We start from the raw sequence: 17,851 nt of genomic DNA, 5'->3' as shown, positions 1-17,851 counted from the left end.
CTCAACCACATGTTGCTCTAAAGTCCTTAGACTTGTGCTCTTCAATGGTGCCGAGTTACGATTGGTTACAAGACACGTGAGACCCAATTTGATATATTCTTTCACCATTGCTTCCTTGACAAAAACCTACACTCTTAAAAAGGTTCCAAAAGGGTGTTTTTTCCAGTGATGCCATAGAAGAACCATTTTTGGTTGCCCGAAAAACCTTTCAGCGAACAGTTTTTAAAAGAACCAGTTTGAAAAACATTTTAAAAGAAGGTTCGATGGAACCATCAATGCCAATTTCCATTGGCTTTTCCATTTGATTATTGGAACTGACAAAAGTTGATTTTTAGTTGGTTTCTTTGTTTGATTCTCATACATTTTTTCATCAAAATCAAGATTCTTGAAAACTCATGAAACTTTGCACACACATCAGAACTGGCGAAAATTTATGTCCGATATGGGTTTCACAAGTGGGTCTGGAAAAATGGCATGATAGCGCCACCTATACACGTTCAGCGGAGTCTGCTTTGAGCTATGCTTCACATACATGCACGAATATCGGTACACACATGTAACACACCAATACCTACAAAAAAGTCTCTTGGAGCAAAATCCAAAACCCAACAGCAAGTCGGTTATTTTTAATTTTCTCAGCAAATTTCTTTATTTTTGCCATTTTCAGGTGTCGTACTTGAACGAACTCCTCCTAGAGATTTATTCAGATCAACACCAAATTTGGTGAATCTAATCTAAAGGCCCATGTGACATTAAATTGCGAAGATCTAGAGTTTTCGTTGGATGGTGTGTTCGTGGCGGCCTGACAGATTTCGATGTTTCGCCATGAAACGGGAAGTTGTTATTACTCAGGCATACAATGTCCAATTTGCCCCAAACTTCACATGCGTGATAACACTCCTGACCTGAAGACATCTACATGCCCATATTCAGTTATAGTCATAGCGCCACCTCCTGGCAACAGGAAGGGGCATGTTTTACACTGTAACAAACTTCTCCTAGAGATTTAATGATATCAACATTATAGTTGGTCAGTTTAATCTAAAGGCCTTTGCCATGTTAAATCGCGAAGATCTTGAGTTTTCGTTGATGTTTCGCCATGGAAAAGGAAGTTGTTATAACTCAGCCATAAAATGCCTTAAACTTCATACGTTCGATATCGAGTCCTGGCCTGAACATATCTGAAGGCCAATATTCTCTCATAATCATAGCGCCACCTGTTGGCAACAGGAAATGACTTGTTAACATAACTTAAGTGAATTTTGAAGACTGAATAAACAACACCACAGTCACATGATTTCCAACAGCTGTGTTAGTTTTGATGTAAAAACATTTTTTCTGAAAGTTTGAGTTAGAATAGTTTGCAAGAGCGTGATTATAAACACGGTAAGGCTGTGAAAATGATTAGATGAATTTTGTGTTCAACATGATGATGTTTAATGTCTCCAACAACTTCTGCAGTGCCATTTAGCCACTTGTTTGCCTCTTACAAGTAAAACTTTAGTGTTTTATGTGGTAGAATAATACGTGAAAGTATCTTGCACTTGTGTTCACCACAGATGTTTTTTCAGGCATTTGACCAAAAACCCATTCAAAATTCCCATTGAATTTGGGGACGATGGAACCTAAAATGCTAAACTCGTTTCCAGGTTTTGGCTTACAAAAAATTTCTCATCTCTTAAGCTCTCAACATCACTGAATTTAAGCCATAATGCGTATCGAAGTGCTGTGTTTTGAGAACACAAAACTATCACATGACTTCTGAAGACTTGAAATATTGCGTACAAGTCATATGGATGTTTTTTAGTTGTTTTTGGAGCTTGACATCTCTGCATCACCAACTAGAATGAAAAAACTGGCATTGGATTTACTTAGAAACAGTTTTCGCTCAGAGAATTGCTAGAATATATTACAAATAACTACAAAGAAACATCAAGTTTGTGACTCATGAAAGAAACCCATGGTGAACAAATGATGACAGAAAGATCATTTTTGGCTAAAAATGTCCCTTTAAAGGTCTTTTTCAGCAGTTTCAACAACAGATTTCTCAAGCAGCGATGTGTTTTGTTGTCTTTTGAATTGTTCTGCGATGGTTCGCGGGGCTGATGGTTATCAGCTGATCCGGCTGTTGTGAAAACAAAGCAATTGGAGTTTGGAGGGTTTGGAGTGGCGGGATTATTTCGGGACGGTGATCGCGCTCTGAACTTTCTGCTTCTCTCTGCAGCGGTGGGAGTTTAAAGAGGGACAAAGACGCCAGTCATTGAGGAGTCTATCAGAGGGAGGAGCGTTTAAGAGCTTGTGAAAGGGGCTTATCATGCCATTAAAGCTTTTTAGGACCCCCACCATCCACACCGCTTGAGAACGAACCCTCCACCTCCTCCACCCACAGTTTCTGTGTCAGGAAGACTTTCTGTAGTTCCAGAATCTGATTCAAGAAATGCTTGAATCTCTTGATCAAGTATCCAGGTGCTATTTCACCCCCAAAATAAATTTATCTCCCACATTTTAATTACCGTAATGTAAAAAAAAAAACAGTAATAATAATAATAAAAAAAAATTCAAAATCTTGTATGTAAATGCTAATGAAAATCACATCTGGGCATAATCTTTTTAAATTAAAATTAGCATCAAGTAAATTTAATAAAACAAATAGTACAATGATGCATACACATGTTTTGTTTTGCATCACAATCATGGTTTTATAATTTACTGAAACTAAAATTAAAACCATAAAAAACATTTTCATTACTTAAAAAAATAAACTTGAATTGAAATCAAATAAAATAAAACAAATTTTTTTTTTTTGTTAAACTTGATGTACTAAAATAACTAAAACTGAAATAAAAAATATATATAAATATAAAAAATAATAAAATTACTAAAACTTTCAATTTAAAACGAAAAAAAAATAAAAAAATAAAAAAATAAAAAACTTGATGATAAAAAATAATATCTCAGTTAAACTAAAATAATGCTATTTTGTCAGATTTTAATTTGATATATTAATATTTTACAGTATATTTTGAAAAATGATATATAAAATGCTTATTTTAAAAATGAAACAAAGTGAAAATAAATCCAGCGGTTACATTACACTACTTGTTTTCTTTTCCTGTCTCTCTGTCCGATCCTTTATTTCTCTCTCTCTCTCTCAGGCTGATGGGAAATCCAGCTGTTTTGTGGCCATCAGTGGCCGATGGACTATAAAAAAAAAGGGGATAAAAATCGCCTTCAGTCCAGACTGTGAGAACTTACCAGAGCTTTGACATTGAGACCTAATGTGTGTGTGTGTGTGTATATGTGTGTATTCCCAACTGTTTCTCATGCTTCAGGCAAATACTGCCGCATTAAACAGGATGTCTGTGTCACATTTCAATGATCCATTATATTTCTCTTGTATATTTGGCAGTACTGCTTCTGAATGAATGTGACAGTGAATGAGAAGCTTTATTTTTGTCTGTTTGTGTGTGAGTCCAGAGGGCTGTAATGATATCTTTCCCATGAAATACTCTGAATATGAGTGTGATTACCAGCATGTGAAGCAAGCGCAGCCTTTATGTCTCACGCGAGGGATGTCTGATGTGGAAATGAATCAGTCTCGTGAGTCAGTTATTCTAGGTGAACTGGTTTACAAACAAAGTTGAAAAATTAAATTCAGTCTGAGAATTTTTTTTAATCGTTTGACGCTGAAATCGAAATCAAAACTGAATTTCGATGAATTTCACAGCCCTAAATTAAAATAATTTTATTTCAGCTAGTTGCCAAGACGTTTCTCATTTCCTTTAGTTTAAGTTTTAAAACTGATATAAGTAACTGGGGAATCAGTTGATTTGAACAAGCCGCTTAAAAGAACCGATTCTCCAAAACGACCCAGGCATTCCAGCACTGGTAAACATGCCAAAGGGATTGTGGGAAACGGTGGTCTTGACAAGCCTGAACAGATCCTGCAATCCAACCTTAGGCATGCACACACACACAAACACACACATGCGAGATCCCCTTTCCCTTCTTATCTGCACAACTATAATTAAGTCCTTGGTTTACAGCGTAAAAAGCCCCATGGGTGCTCGCTCTCTGTCTCTCTGTCTATCTCTCTCTCCAGGTGTTCTCTATACATACTCCAGCTGAACCACCTGCAAACACAGGTGTGTGTGGCTCTGAGTGTGTGTGTGTGTGTGTTTGTGCCAATAACACAGCTGCTCTCTTGCCTTGAGGCCAAAAATGGACCGAGAATTCAGAATAAACACAGGTGTGGTGTAGGAGAACAAGAGATATAGAGCAGCTTCGAACGTCCACCAAAACAAGCTTTTCTCCATGTTTTTAAGCTGTTTTTCTATATATATTGCATGCATTATAAATAATTTTTAAATACATTAAAGATTGCATTTGCCATACATATTGCATGCAGCATACATATTATGAGCAATATAATAGCACTGCATTATGTGCACTATACAGTTTTGTAAGCAGTATGTGAACACAGTCTCCTTTATTGGGTCTCTTTCTCTCATCTTGTGTCTTAGATTTCGTTCGGCATGGATCCCACACATACAGGCCCGACACAGAGCTCTTTGTGTCTTTGTCGGAAAAAAATATCCCCATTACAGCCGCGTTATCTCATCCATGCTTTCATCCCACTCGGATGAGATTCCGGATGCATTTTATTCCAATAGGATGACTTGGATCTGATATATATATATATACACACACCTCCAAATCAGGCTCAAGGTCACTGCCCACGTCCTTCGGTCATTATGCAACAGCCTCAGAAACATTTAGACGTGTAAATCACACTTACAAATGTATGAATGCCACTGCACTGGAAAACAAAATATCAAGTATTTAAAATTAACTGATGAAGTCACAAAGGTCTCTAAAATGCTGATGCAATATTTTATATTTTATCATTTTCAAGTCTTAATAATTTCTTTTTTGTTTTTGTGATGTTTAATGCAATGACATTCACATGTTTTTCTGTGGCTGCTGTGTGTCATTTATTTGTGTCGACTATTATATCAGAAGTCTTAAATATAGTCGGGAGGTTGTTTACACCAGACCTGGTTTGGGATTTGACCTCTTCGGTATGGAGCGGTGTGTGTTTCTCTGTCTGTCCACACACACATGTACTTCACATCAGCCGTAAATTCCTCCTCGTCATTTTCTTGTCACTTTGAAAAGCGATTCTCGGATAAACTTTCGCAAGGACGGTGAATGCGGTCGGCTCAGATGAAGATAACCGACCTGCTGTTCTCTGACACTTTTAGTGAAATAATAAAGCAGAAAATGCTAAATATGCATCTTTATTTCTAAGATAGTTAAACATGCAGTATTGTGAGGCCATGTGACCGTATTGCATAATATGTTATATAAACATTATTACTATTTTTTTTTTAGCATCTGACAAAGCATCAACAAATTTAGGTTCTAAACCCATTGAGAAATCATTGTTTTGAAATGTTTCTAAAAACATGTCCAGTTATTATATTTAACTTTATTTTTACTCAAAATAAAATATTTGAACATTTATGTTTAATATTGTACGAATGTTATCTTTTAACATTCCTAGACTGAATATCAACTATTAATAAAGTTATTAATAAAGGAACATTCCATAAACATTGCTTTCAGATCATTTTGTTCTAACTTTAAAAGTTAGGAGAATGTTGCCTGTTAGCTGCGTTTGTTAAATGATTCTGAGGGACAAACTTAATGAAGTCAAATATTTGCATATGTGATGATTTTGTGTTTTAGATTCAGGTAATGAGAAAGAATTGCTGTGTATACTGGTCATTCAATGGTCATTATATCTGTCTAAAAGTAAACTGTGTGTGTGTGTGTGTGTGTGTGTGTGTGTGTGTGTGTGTGTGTGTGTGTGTGTGTGTGTGTGTCAGGCTTTACTTAAACTAATGGCTCCCAGGCGTGCAGCGCGGCCAGACACACTGGAGCCGAGAGCCGAGCAGGAATGCCACTACAAACACAGAGAGAGAGACTGACGGACGCAGAGAAGTGCTTGGAAAGAGATTTTGCTGTGGAGGAGATTGGATGTGGATTTGGAACAGCAGCCCATGCAGTGTGTGTGTGTGTGTGTGTGTGTGTGAGTTCAGGTCGAGTGTGTTCACATCTGTCGCCCTGCTGCGTTACGTTCACAGATGGAGGAAACGTCTTGCAGATGGAAGTAAAGGATTGTAACGATTCAGAAATAGGCTCCTGTGCTCTGTATCATGTGTTTAAAGGAAGATTTTCTCCCAAAGTTAAAGGATGAAACTCATCAACCAATGCTATTTGGTGTCAAAGATCTTGACATTTGTTTTATTAGTTTAGTATGTACTCTTAATAAGCACACAAATTCAAAACACACACAAATATTGGGTAATTTAGTGCAGTTGTAATAAGAACTGTTTTGTGTAAACCTAGCCAACAAAATTTCTTCTAAGAATGTTTTCCTGAAGTTCCCATTAAACATTATTTCTTAATGTTCTCCAATGTTACAAAATGTCCAGTGTTTAAATGTTTCAAAACTCTAAATGAACATTCCATTGGATCATTTTGCAAACATTGTGCGAATGTTACTTTTTGAATTTTTGAACAAACAGTAACATTTAAAAAATGTCACATAAACATTCCAGCTAAAATGTTGCATAAATAATGTATAAATAAAATTTTTGTGCTAAATTTTGGCCAAATAACTTTAAAGGACCATTCTAATTGGTTCTAAATGAATGTTCTCCAATGTTACAAAATGTTGAGTGTTTAAATGTTTCAAAACTTGAAATGAACATTCCATTGTATCACTTTGCAAACATTGTGCGAATGTTACTTTTGAATGTTCTCTGAAACAAATCCTAACATTTGAAAAAATGTGCAGCTTAAATGTTGCAGAATAAACGTTCCATAAACAATGTATAAATTATGCTTTGAAAACATAATAAGGCCAAATAACTTTGAAGGAGAATTCAATTAACACTAATGGAAGAACGTTTGATCGTAATGCTCAGAAAATCTTGCCAGAACCTTCTGAGAACATTTCCTGTTTGCTGGGAATATATTTATAAAATGTGATTCCCTTGCTTTGTCCGCCACCCTGCATGTTTGTCATAGTGCATTCTGGGATCGGCTTCTCCTTCAAGTATAATGCAATACTGCTTTAGAATTTGGCTAAAATGAGGTATTTTAGAAGGCAGCATTTGGTTTTGTGTTGTTTGTTGCCTTAAAATACTCTCTAAACAGCACGTTTATGAACAGAGCTATTCTATAGGGAATTTTTCATACAGAATTAAATGATGAGACTCATCAACCAATGCAGTTTTGCTGTTAATGATCTTGACATTTGTTTTATTAGTTCAGCATGTACTTAATAAACACCAAAATGCACAGCACACAATATTGGATAAAATACTGCAGCTGTAATTAGAACTGTTTTGTATAAACAAAATTTGTTCTAAGAATGTTTTCCCATTAAGCATTATTTCTAAATGTTCTCCAATGTTACAAAATGTCAATCATTTTGCAAACATTGTGCGAATGTTACTTTTGAATGTTCTCTGAAACAAATAGTAACATTTAAAAAATTAAGAACATCCAGCTAAAATATTTCAGAAAAACGCTTCAGCTTAAATGTTCTTGTGCTATAGTTTTACTATAAGACCAATTACTAGAAGAAGCATTCTGTTAACATTACTGAAAGAATGTTAGATCATAACATTGAGATAGCATTGCCAGAACATTATCTGCCATCAGTGCATGTCAGTGCATTCTGCTATTGGCTTCTCCTTGAAGTAAAACACAATACTCCTTTAGATTTTGGCTAAGATAAGGCATTTTAGAAGGCAGCATATGCTTTCATGTTTGTTGCCTTAAAATACTCTCTAGGTAGGCAGCACAATTTAAAACAGAGCTAACGTTCTGTCATACCAGGCTTTTTAATTTGAAACAGACTTTCTGTGGCGTCCTCCAGCATCTCCATATGTGGTGTAATGGCTATGCACTCCTTTCAGATGCATTTCAGAGCGGAAAGTCCTTTTTTGTTTTAGCTGAGCTTTATAGATGTGCATTTACATGCAAATGAAGGGCGCTGGTGTTAACGCTCATTAACTCGAATAGCAGGCCAAAACACACTCCCTAAAGAGCGCAGATCACCGTTTGCACACAATCAACAGGTTTTACATCATGCTTTGGATTTTTACTCCCTCCATTCATGCATTTTTTATAGATTTGGCTACTTTTGGAGTTTGCTTTCTGTGTCACCAAAAATAGCTTGATTTAGAATCTCACATTAGGCTAAATGATAACTTCTGTTATGAGGCGATAATCGCTCTTTCACTATAGATGATGAATTCTTGTTATTTCTGCTTGTATCAGGTTTCATTCTCTCTGTGATGCCAAAGGCTTGAGAAATCTCTAAGAGTGAGGTCATGCGTTTTTGACTTTCTTTTTGGACAGAAGAAGCGATTGGCCGCTAGTCAGGGCTCTGTTTATTTGTCTAGATGTAGATGGAGAGGGAGATAGAGAGCATGTGCCACATGAGACCATATTGTAGATAATGTTTCTTATTACATGTCAGATTTGGTTAAACTTTGTCTCGCTCACCCCCAGGTGAAAAGAAAATGATCTGACATGCACTAGAAGTGTTTATTAATATTTTTTTGAATTGTCTTTTGTATGCCCAAGCACGCGAAACAAGCAAATACATAATTAAATGAAAGTTTTATATATTGTATTATTATTTTGACTATAAAAATGTAACAATTGGAAGTTATTATGGTTGTTATTATAGTATTATAACTAGCTAAAAAAAAAAATTTAAGCAATTTTACAAGAGACATCTGGAAAAGAGTTACTTGAAACATCAATTAGCTGTCATAAGAGCAACTCTGAGCAATAAAATCGTACTTTTTTGGATGTGAACAGCACAAGAAGTTGAATAGTTCATCCTATAGTAACGGCACACACAGCGTGAGGTGTTATGGGTAGCTTCCCCTCCCTTCAATTGGCATGTACTTTGTTTAGCCTTTGAGTGCCAGAGCAGTTACTTATGTTAATGAGTCTCCTCTAGTTTAATGTATTGAATAGAGCAGCGGTTGATTGGCCAGGAGCCATGCAGTGGGCGTGACCTGGGCGGTGACATCAGCAGAGAGAGAGAGCGAGCGAGAGAGGGAGATAGAGAGGGAGGCGTGGAAGACGTTCTAAATCCCATAACCCATCTGGAGTCCATCTGTGCCTCGCTGGCGGTGGGAAGGACTCGGACTGCAGCGCTCACATATGTGAGAGAGTTTCAGACACATGCCTCACATATGAAGAGAGAGCAAGCGACTCAAGCAGAGTGATTTACATTGTTTGGAATAAGACACGAGCAGAGCGGACTATCATAGAGAGGAGGTGAGCTTCTGATCTGTGTGTTTTCATGGCTTTGGATGTTTGTTTTGGATCCAAAGGCTGTAGATATAAGGTTTTTGTGTTTGTACCATGGTAAATATTCAGATATAGTATTACCATGGTGCATTATGTGTGGATTAAAGGGTCTATGTCACACTTGTGTGTAAATACCATGGTAAATCAATTTTATTGCTGTGGTATATATCAGATATACACTTTACTATGGTACTTCCACAGTACTTTCTTCTCAGTAAGTACTGTTTTGATTTACTCATCTTTTGTATCTTGCAAGGACTTACACATTAAGTACATTATTGAGTACATCATGTCCATACAGAAATTATTAATTGCTTTAAAAAACACAAAGGCATTGCTGTTCTAGCCCATCGGCTTAGTGCATCTAAATTATATATTAATTCATATATTAATATATAATATTTATATATTATATTATAGACTATAAAATAGAAAATAAATTATATAAATTTTTTATTAATTTTTTATTGTTAAAATAAAAACTCAATAAAACATTGTTCACAAAATATAATATTTATTAGAATTTATTAATTGTTTTAAAAAACACAAATGCACTGCTGTCATAGTCCAACCGCTTAGTGCATCTAAATTATATATTAATTCAATTTTTTATTTATTATATTATACTTGAATATAACTTATATAAATAATTGTACTAATTTTATATTTTTGTTTAAAATAAAAACTCAATAAAACATTGTTTACAAAAAATTATATATACTATTATTTAGATAATAATATATAATACTATAAACAGCTATAAAACAGCTAATGCAGATTTACTGAATAGCATTTGTAACACCGTTTTTATATTCACATAATAGAGATGATTCATGCTTTTATGGTCATGGAAAACTTGAAATAATCAGGGAACCTTAAAACAGCGATTTGGGAGCCTGAAGAAGGTCAGTCATGGAAATGAATAACATCATGGAAAGTTTTTTCTACTCCGCTCTGAAAAATTTCATCAGCTGGAAACTCTTTGAGAGTGTATTTTCTATAAAAATAATTTGTAAAAAAATACTCGCTGATGAATAATTGGAAAACTCAAACGGGATCTCGCTGGTTGAAGCGTTTCCACGTGGCAGGAGCTTGAGGTGCGATGAACTGCGATGAGATGCCAGCTGGAGGAGAGAGATGGAGTTTTTGACTCCAGCGGCAAGCTTTGCTTCATGAAACAAACCTGCTTTACCTCTCGTTTAACTGTCATGAAGTAAGGACTGTATAGCGTTGATGGATAGGTCAGTGGATGAAAAGGTTCAAAATGAGATATGTTGTTCCTCTGGAGCGCTAATGGAGCTTGCTGTCGTAAAATGACAGAAGTTCATATCGAGCTATCTGGCTTTTCATTGCAGACTTTGGCAAATCCAAACCTAGTTTTAGCTCAATCACATTGCAGTCCAGGAGAAAGCGACTGAATCTGTTTACTGAGCATTGTGTGTTACTGCAGGTCTGCTGTATGTCACCTTAACACAATCTACAGCCACGTTCTGACAGACACACAGCAGAGAAGGACTGCACACCGTCATGCTGACAGCACAGCGTGTGTGTGTGTTTCTTTTTTCCCTGTAGACATGCTGTCTGCTTTTCTGGTTTTCTCACAGCATTGGACTGGAATCCAGTGTCTTAGTCCTCTGTATTTAAGGATAAAGCACATGATTTTAGCACTGTTTCTGGTGTTTTATTTTATGTTTTTGCTTTTTCTATTGTTTAGCTTTATTATTTCTGTTTAAAATAACTGTTTTCTATGTGAATTTAATATGAAATGTAATTTATTGGTGTGAAAAAAAGCTGAATTTTCAGCAGTATTACTCCAGTCTTCAGTGTGAGGATTTCAAGATTATGTGATTCCTTAAAAAGGAACAGCATTTATTTGAATTAGAAACCCTTTGAAACATTATAAATGTCTTTTCTGTCACTTTTGATTAATTTTATGCATCCTTTTTGAATAGAATTAGTCTATTCATTTCCACTTACTGACCAAAACTTTGGAATGGTTGTTCAAAGGTTTGTGGTTGGTAAGATTATGTAATGCTTTTGATAGTTTTGAAAGTCTGTTCTGTTCAGCAAGGGTGCAATTATTTGATCAAAAATGCGTTAAAATTGTGATATATTATTTCTATTTAAAATACTGTGTTCTATGTGAATTTAATATGAAATGTAATTTATTGGTGTGATAAAAAGCTGAATTTTCAGCATTATTACTCCAGTCTTCAGTGTGAGGATTTCAAGATTATGTGATTCCTTAAAAAGGAACAGCATTTATTTGAATTAGAAACCTTTTGAAACATTATAAATGTCTTTTCTGTCATTTTTGATCAATTTTGAAAAATTAAACTGACCAAAACTTTGGAATGGTTGTTCAGAATTTTGTGGTTAGTAAGATTATGCGATGAAAGTTTTGACAGTCTCTTCTGCTCACAAAGGGTGTATTTATTTGATCAAAAATACATTAAAAAATGTGAAATAGTATTTCTACTTAAAACAACTCTTGTATGTGAATATAATATGAAATGTAATTTATTACTCTGATGAAACGCTGAATTTTCAGCATCATTACTTTTGAAGATTATTTGAATCCTTTAAAAAAAGAACAGCATTTATTTGAAATGGAAATCCTAATTGTATCCTTTTCCAATAATATTAGTCTATTAATTTCTACTTACTGACCCAAAACTTTGGAATGGTTGTTCAAAAGTTCGTGGTTGGTTTCGAAAGTCTCTTCTGCTCACCAAGACCACATTTATTTGATCAAAAATACATTTAAAATTGTGAAATATTATTACAATTCAAAATGACACCTTACTATTGTAACATATTTTAAAATATAATTTATTCCTGTGGTGAAATGCTGAATTTTCAGCAGTCATTACTCCAGCCTTCAGTGTCATTTTTTTCAGAAACCATGATACATTTTTGTTTTCAAGAGTTTCTTTTACATTTTTAATGTGTTTACTTTCACTGTTAATTAATTTAATGCATCCTCGCTGATTAAAAGTACTATATATGATGGTAAATATTGCTTCACCTACAAAAGCATATGAATATGTCACACACACACATCCATAGAGCAGCTGTCGAGTCACGCTGAAGGCAGGAAGTTCCACATTAGCTCTGCTAAAGCAACGCTAACTGTCGTCTTGTCATCAAGACAGCGGCTGATCCGACCGATTAGCCTTAAAACAACCGTTTGACTGTTGCGTCTGATGGCGGTGTGTGCGGCTGGCTCTCAATCACACCATTGTCCTTCTTCACTCCCACTTTGACCTGCTGTGTGGTCTGAGGGTCTGCCGGACATCACAACAGTCTCTAGTAGCCCTAGTGAAGATGTAGCGTTGGGTGGCTTGTGCTCGATGACCCCGAACAGCACTCTGTGGAGGCCCTCAGGGGCCCTGGAGGAGTCTAGCTAAAGACGGTTAGTCTTTAAGGGCCTCATAATTAGAGAAGATCTGACGGAGCTTGACACAGCGCTGGCTGTGCATGTGAGAGTGATGATGGTAGCAAAAGCATGGTTCTTTTGATATTTACTATGGTACTGAATGATTAGTGCATCAAGGAAATTACCTCATACTTTACAAAGAATACCACTGTAAATTCACATAAAAAGCATATGGAACATTTTTGTCAGGATTTTGTCTCAAACCTTTCTCAAGAAAGTTACTTTAGTGTTATTTGTATACTATTATTATCGCATTTATTAATATTTTGAACTAGCATTTATTTTTATATCTTCAGTTTTCATTTGAATTCCTATTTTTTATATTTCAATTTTATTTTATTTTTAATTTAAGTTTTAGTCATTTTATTATGTGCCTTTTCATTATTATTTGTTTCATTAAATGTTTAAATGTAACCTTATTTTTACTTTTAGTTTCAGTTTTAGTCATTTTATTATGTGCGTTTGTCATTTTTTAAATATTTTTTTAAATATTTTTATTTATATATTTATTATTTTTTATTATTTTTTATAGTTTTAAGTTCTTTTTTTATATTTCTGTATTTTTACTTTCATTTTTAGAAATGTTTTGTGCCTTTGTCATTTTTTTTACCATTTTATTAGAATTATTATATTTTATATATTTTTTTGTTTTAGTAATATTGTTGTGCTTATTTATTTTTATTAGTTTTTTCTATTGCACTTTTGTTTTATTCCAGTTTTTATGTTTAGTTTAGGTTTTAGAAATGTTGTGCTTTTGTCATTTTTATTCGTTTTTTAATATTTGTAATATTTAATTTTAGTTTTAGTTTTAGTAATTTTGTTATGTGCTTTGGTCAGTTTTATGACTTATTTTTTAAATATTTCTATTTTTTTGTTTAAATTTTCAATCATTTTGCTTTGTGCTTTTGTCATTTTTATTACCATTTCATTAGAATTATTATGTTTAATTTTATTTCAGTTTTTCAGCTTTAGTAATTTTGTTGTGCTTTTTTATTTTTATTAATTTTTCTGTTGCACTTTTGTTTTAATTCAGTTTTTTAGTTTAGCTTTTTAAAAATGTTGTGCTTTTGTCATTTTTATTATAATTTTTTAAATATATTTCTGTAGAACTTTATTTTGATTTCAGTTGTTTGTGCTTTTGTCATTTGTATTAATTTATTATTTTAAATAACATTTTCTTTCAGTTTTAGTTTTAGTCATTTTAGTTCTTCAACTTCAGATTTTAAAATTAATTTTATAGTTTTAGTTAACAATACCAAAACTGACTGAGCTAGTACTTTGATATACACCTCAGTACGGTTTGATTTACCATGGTAAAGTATTAGCAAGTATTAGGGCCCATAAGTGACAAATATATTGTCACGATTTAGTCCAGATAGCCGACAGCTTGTTGTACATCTGGACTGGAGTATTTTTCTCCCACACGTTGAGCATCAGGCATGAGACGTAATGCAGCTGGTCGAGGGATAGTTTTGGCTAGAAACAGTCCTGGAGACCCTGCTTCTATCAGACCAGATGTGAAACACTGACATTAACATTTCAACAGGCTCTTATCGAGACCCACCGCTTGATCTCTGTGTTTCTAAAATCAAGCGGAAGCAGCCAATCAGAGCAGCCGTTGAGTGAGTGATTGATTAGCCGGCCAATCAATTAGTCCCACAGAGGTCAGGAGGGCAGCAATTCAAAGAGCAGATGCTTCCGATGAACTGAAGGACAGCGACTTTAGTCATGACACACACAAGCAGTTTCCTATTAGTGGATTTTACTGTTATCAGTTTGTCAGTAACGTTCACTTAATCATGCAAATGTGCATCTATGTGTGTGTGTGTGTGTGTGTGTGTGTGTGTGTGTGAATGTGTGAAGTCCTTCTCAAACAAAAACAAGCAGTGATGTTTCAGAAGGTAATATACCATATACGGAAATTCATGTACTATGGTATTTCAGGGTTTTGCTAATGTACTTTGAAGAATACCATTGTAAATTAATATAAACTGAACATTTTTGTTAGAATTTTGTCTCAAACCTTTCTTGAGAAAGTTATTTTAATATGCTATTATAGTATTTATTAATATCTAGAACTAGCATTTATTTTTATATCTTCATTTTCATTTGAATTATAGTTTTAGTCATATTGTTAACTTTATTTTTAAAAACAGTAATTGTTTTATTTTTTGTTTAAGTTCTAGTCATTTTGTTATTTTCATTTTTATTAGTATTTAAAAATATTTACTATTTAACCTTATTTTTACTTTTAGTTTCAGTTTTAGTAGTTTTGTTATGTGATTTGGTCATTTTTAAGATTTAAAAAAATATTTCTTTATATTTATTTTGTTTAAATTTTAGTAATTTAGTCATTTTGTTATGTGCTTTTGTCATTTGTCTTGTTTTAAAAAAATATATATTAAATATATAATAAATAATTTCATTTTATTTTTAGTTTAATTTCTAGTCATTTTGTTATCAGTTTTTTACAAATATTTCTATTTAACCTTATTTTTACGTTTAGTTTCAGTTTTAGCTATTTAATTATGTGCTTTTGTCATTTTTATGATTTTATTTTTATATTTAATTTTATTTTTAGTTTAAGTTTTAGTCATTTTGTTATGTGTTTTCGTCATTTTTAAGTTTAAAAAAATATTTCTATATATTTATTTTGTTTAAATTTTAGTAATTTAGTTATGTGCTTTTGTCATTTTTATTATTTTTTCTTTATATATACATTTCTTCCAGTTTTAGTCATTTTAGTTTTTCAGCTTCAGATTTTTCATTTAGTTGCAGGTCAACATTTCTCATTTTAGTTTCTGTTAATGTGCATCAAATGCAATACTGATAAAAAAAAAAGGTTTTTGTGCAAAGATCAAGATCTTTTCAGAATGTCTTGTTATTTCAGAAGGCAATATACCATGTGACTGAAATTCGTGTACTATGGTATTTCAGGGTTTTTCTAATGCATTTAGTAAATTTATTAGTAAACATTTTTAACTTATTATATTAACTTATGATCATGGTACATGATAGTATTTTGTGTTTACTATTCATAGACCATAGTATTTTTATGGTATATTGTAACATGCCTTTACAATCCAATCATCTTTGATTTTGACTTTAAGCTCATTCTGTTCATGCACAAGGAAAAAAGGTGTAGGATTTACTTTTTGGAACCGTTTTCACATTCAACAGAAATTGTTGAATTAGAAATTGCATTGAATGAAATGTGAAATTTGGATGTAGAAAGACTAGAATAGTACTTTCTTGTAAAGATACTGCAACAATCTTTGTCTTATTGGTGCTTTTAGATCTTCAATGCAACTGGATTTGTTTCCAGTTAATACACTTGAGAGATTTGAATAATCTATGGGTTTGGCAGGTCAATGAATTGAGGGTCAGACTATAGATCCAGTTGAAGTGACTGACACTGATGAGCTCTGGGTCAGAAGTGATGATTTAATTAAAGAGATGAGAGGACTGAACATGTGCAGGCGGACGTGCTGGTGTCATTTGCTCAGACGTCAGCATGCATGAGGCTTCGACCTGTTGCTGAGGCGAACGAGAGAGCAGCAGATGTGTGTGTGTGTGTGTGTGTGTGGACTGATAGGCACCAGGTGCAGCTTTTGTTTTGCCTTCCTTTCTTTAACTCTCCCTCCCACCTCCCTCTCCTCTCCTCCTGTCAAACTCCTATTTTCCTCTTTCCCTCCCCACTGGAACTTTTATTGCTGTTTCAGAGCTCAGGAGACTTCATGGAGTTACACTGGTTATGTTTCTACAGCTTAAATTCTATAAACGAGACAATGGTTGGATTATAGAGCTAGGAAATGAATGCAGAGAGCAGCTCAGATCATTTCTGAGGTTGGAGTGTCAGTATCTTGGCAAATCCAAGCGCAGTTTGAGACATTGTAGACAACTTTTTATATGTGACCCGGGACCACAAAACCAGTCAAAGGGTCAACTTTTTATATCTGAATTAATAAGCTTTCAATTGATGTATGGTTTGTTAGGATAGGACAATATTTGGTTGAGATACAACTATTTGAAAATTTGAGGGTGCAAAAAAATCTAAATATTGAGAAAATCACCTTAAATGTCTAAATTAAGTTCTTAGCAATGCATATTACTAATTAAAAATTAAGTTTGGTACCTTCATGGAACTTGATCTTTACTTAATATCATAATGATTTTTAGCATCAAAAGAAAAATCGATATTTTTGAAACATACAATGTATTTTTGGCTATTGCTACTTAAGACTTGGTCCAGAGTCACATAAATGCATTTTGTTGTTTGCCTTTAGCATTATTTTTGCTTTTTTCAACTCATCAGAATTTAGACTTTATATCTCATAATTCTGAACTTTTTTTTTCTCAAAATTGTGAGTTTATAGCTCACAATTTGGACTTCTCACAACTGAAAAAAAGTTATTATTTTGCAAGATGTAAACTCTGAGAAATTCTGAGCAAAAAGGTCTCAATTGTGAGATATAAATTCACAATTTTGAGAAAAAGAGTGAATTGTGAGATATAAACTTACAAATTTGAGAAACAAAACATCAGAATTGTGATACAAAGGTCCAAATTGTGAGATATAAATTTGTACATCTATGAAAAAAGTCCAAATTGTGAGATATAAACTTGCAATTCTGAGTCAAAATGTCTAAATTGTGAGATATAAACTTGCAATTTCAAGGAAAAAGTCCAAATTGTGAGCTAAGAACTTGCAATTTTGAGAAAAAAGGTCCAAATTTTGAGATATGAAATTGCAATTCTGAGCCAAAAGGTCTGAAATGTGAGATATAAACTCACAATTTTGAGAAAAAAAGGTCCAAATTGTGAGATATAAATGTGTAATTCTGAGGGAAAAAATCAGAATTGTGAGATAAACTCGAAATTTTGAGAAAACAAGTCCAAATTGTGCAATACAAACTCACAATTCAGTTCAAAAAGCCTGAATTGTGAGATATTTACTTGTAATTCTATGAAGAAACGTCTGAATTGTGAGATATAAACGTGCAA

At 33.7% G+C, this 17,851-nt stretch overlaps 1 protein-coding gene across 3 annotated transcripts in view; it reads left to right on the top strand.

The window, feature by feature from the left end:
* Positions 1–17,851, top strand: part of cbfa2t2 (CBFA2/RUNX1 partner transcriptional co-repressor 2) — a 39,895-nt gene that overhangs the window by 2,727 nt on the left and 19,317 nt on the right. Inside the window, exon 1 of one of the 3 annotated variants that reach the window (XM_073851205.1) lies at positions 9,218–9,375. The exons of the other annotated variants lie outside the window; for them this stretch is intronic. The gene's annotated coding sequence lies outside the window, so the exon portion shown is untranslated. Of the gene's footprint in view, positions 1–9,217; positions 9,376–17,851 lie in introns of those variants that run through there. 3 annotated transcript variants of the gene reach the window in all.

Source organism: Garra rufa, chromosome 12 (genome assembly GCF_049309525.1).
Source record: "Garra rufa chromosome 12, GarRuf1.0, whole genome shotgun sequence".
Lineage (NCBI taxonomy): Eukaryota > Metazoa > Chordata > Actinopteri > Cypriniformes > Cyprinidae > Garra > Garra rufa.
This window is presented reverse-complemented; position numbering and strand designations above follow the sequence as displayed.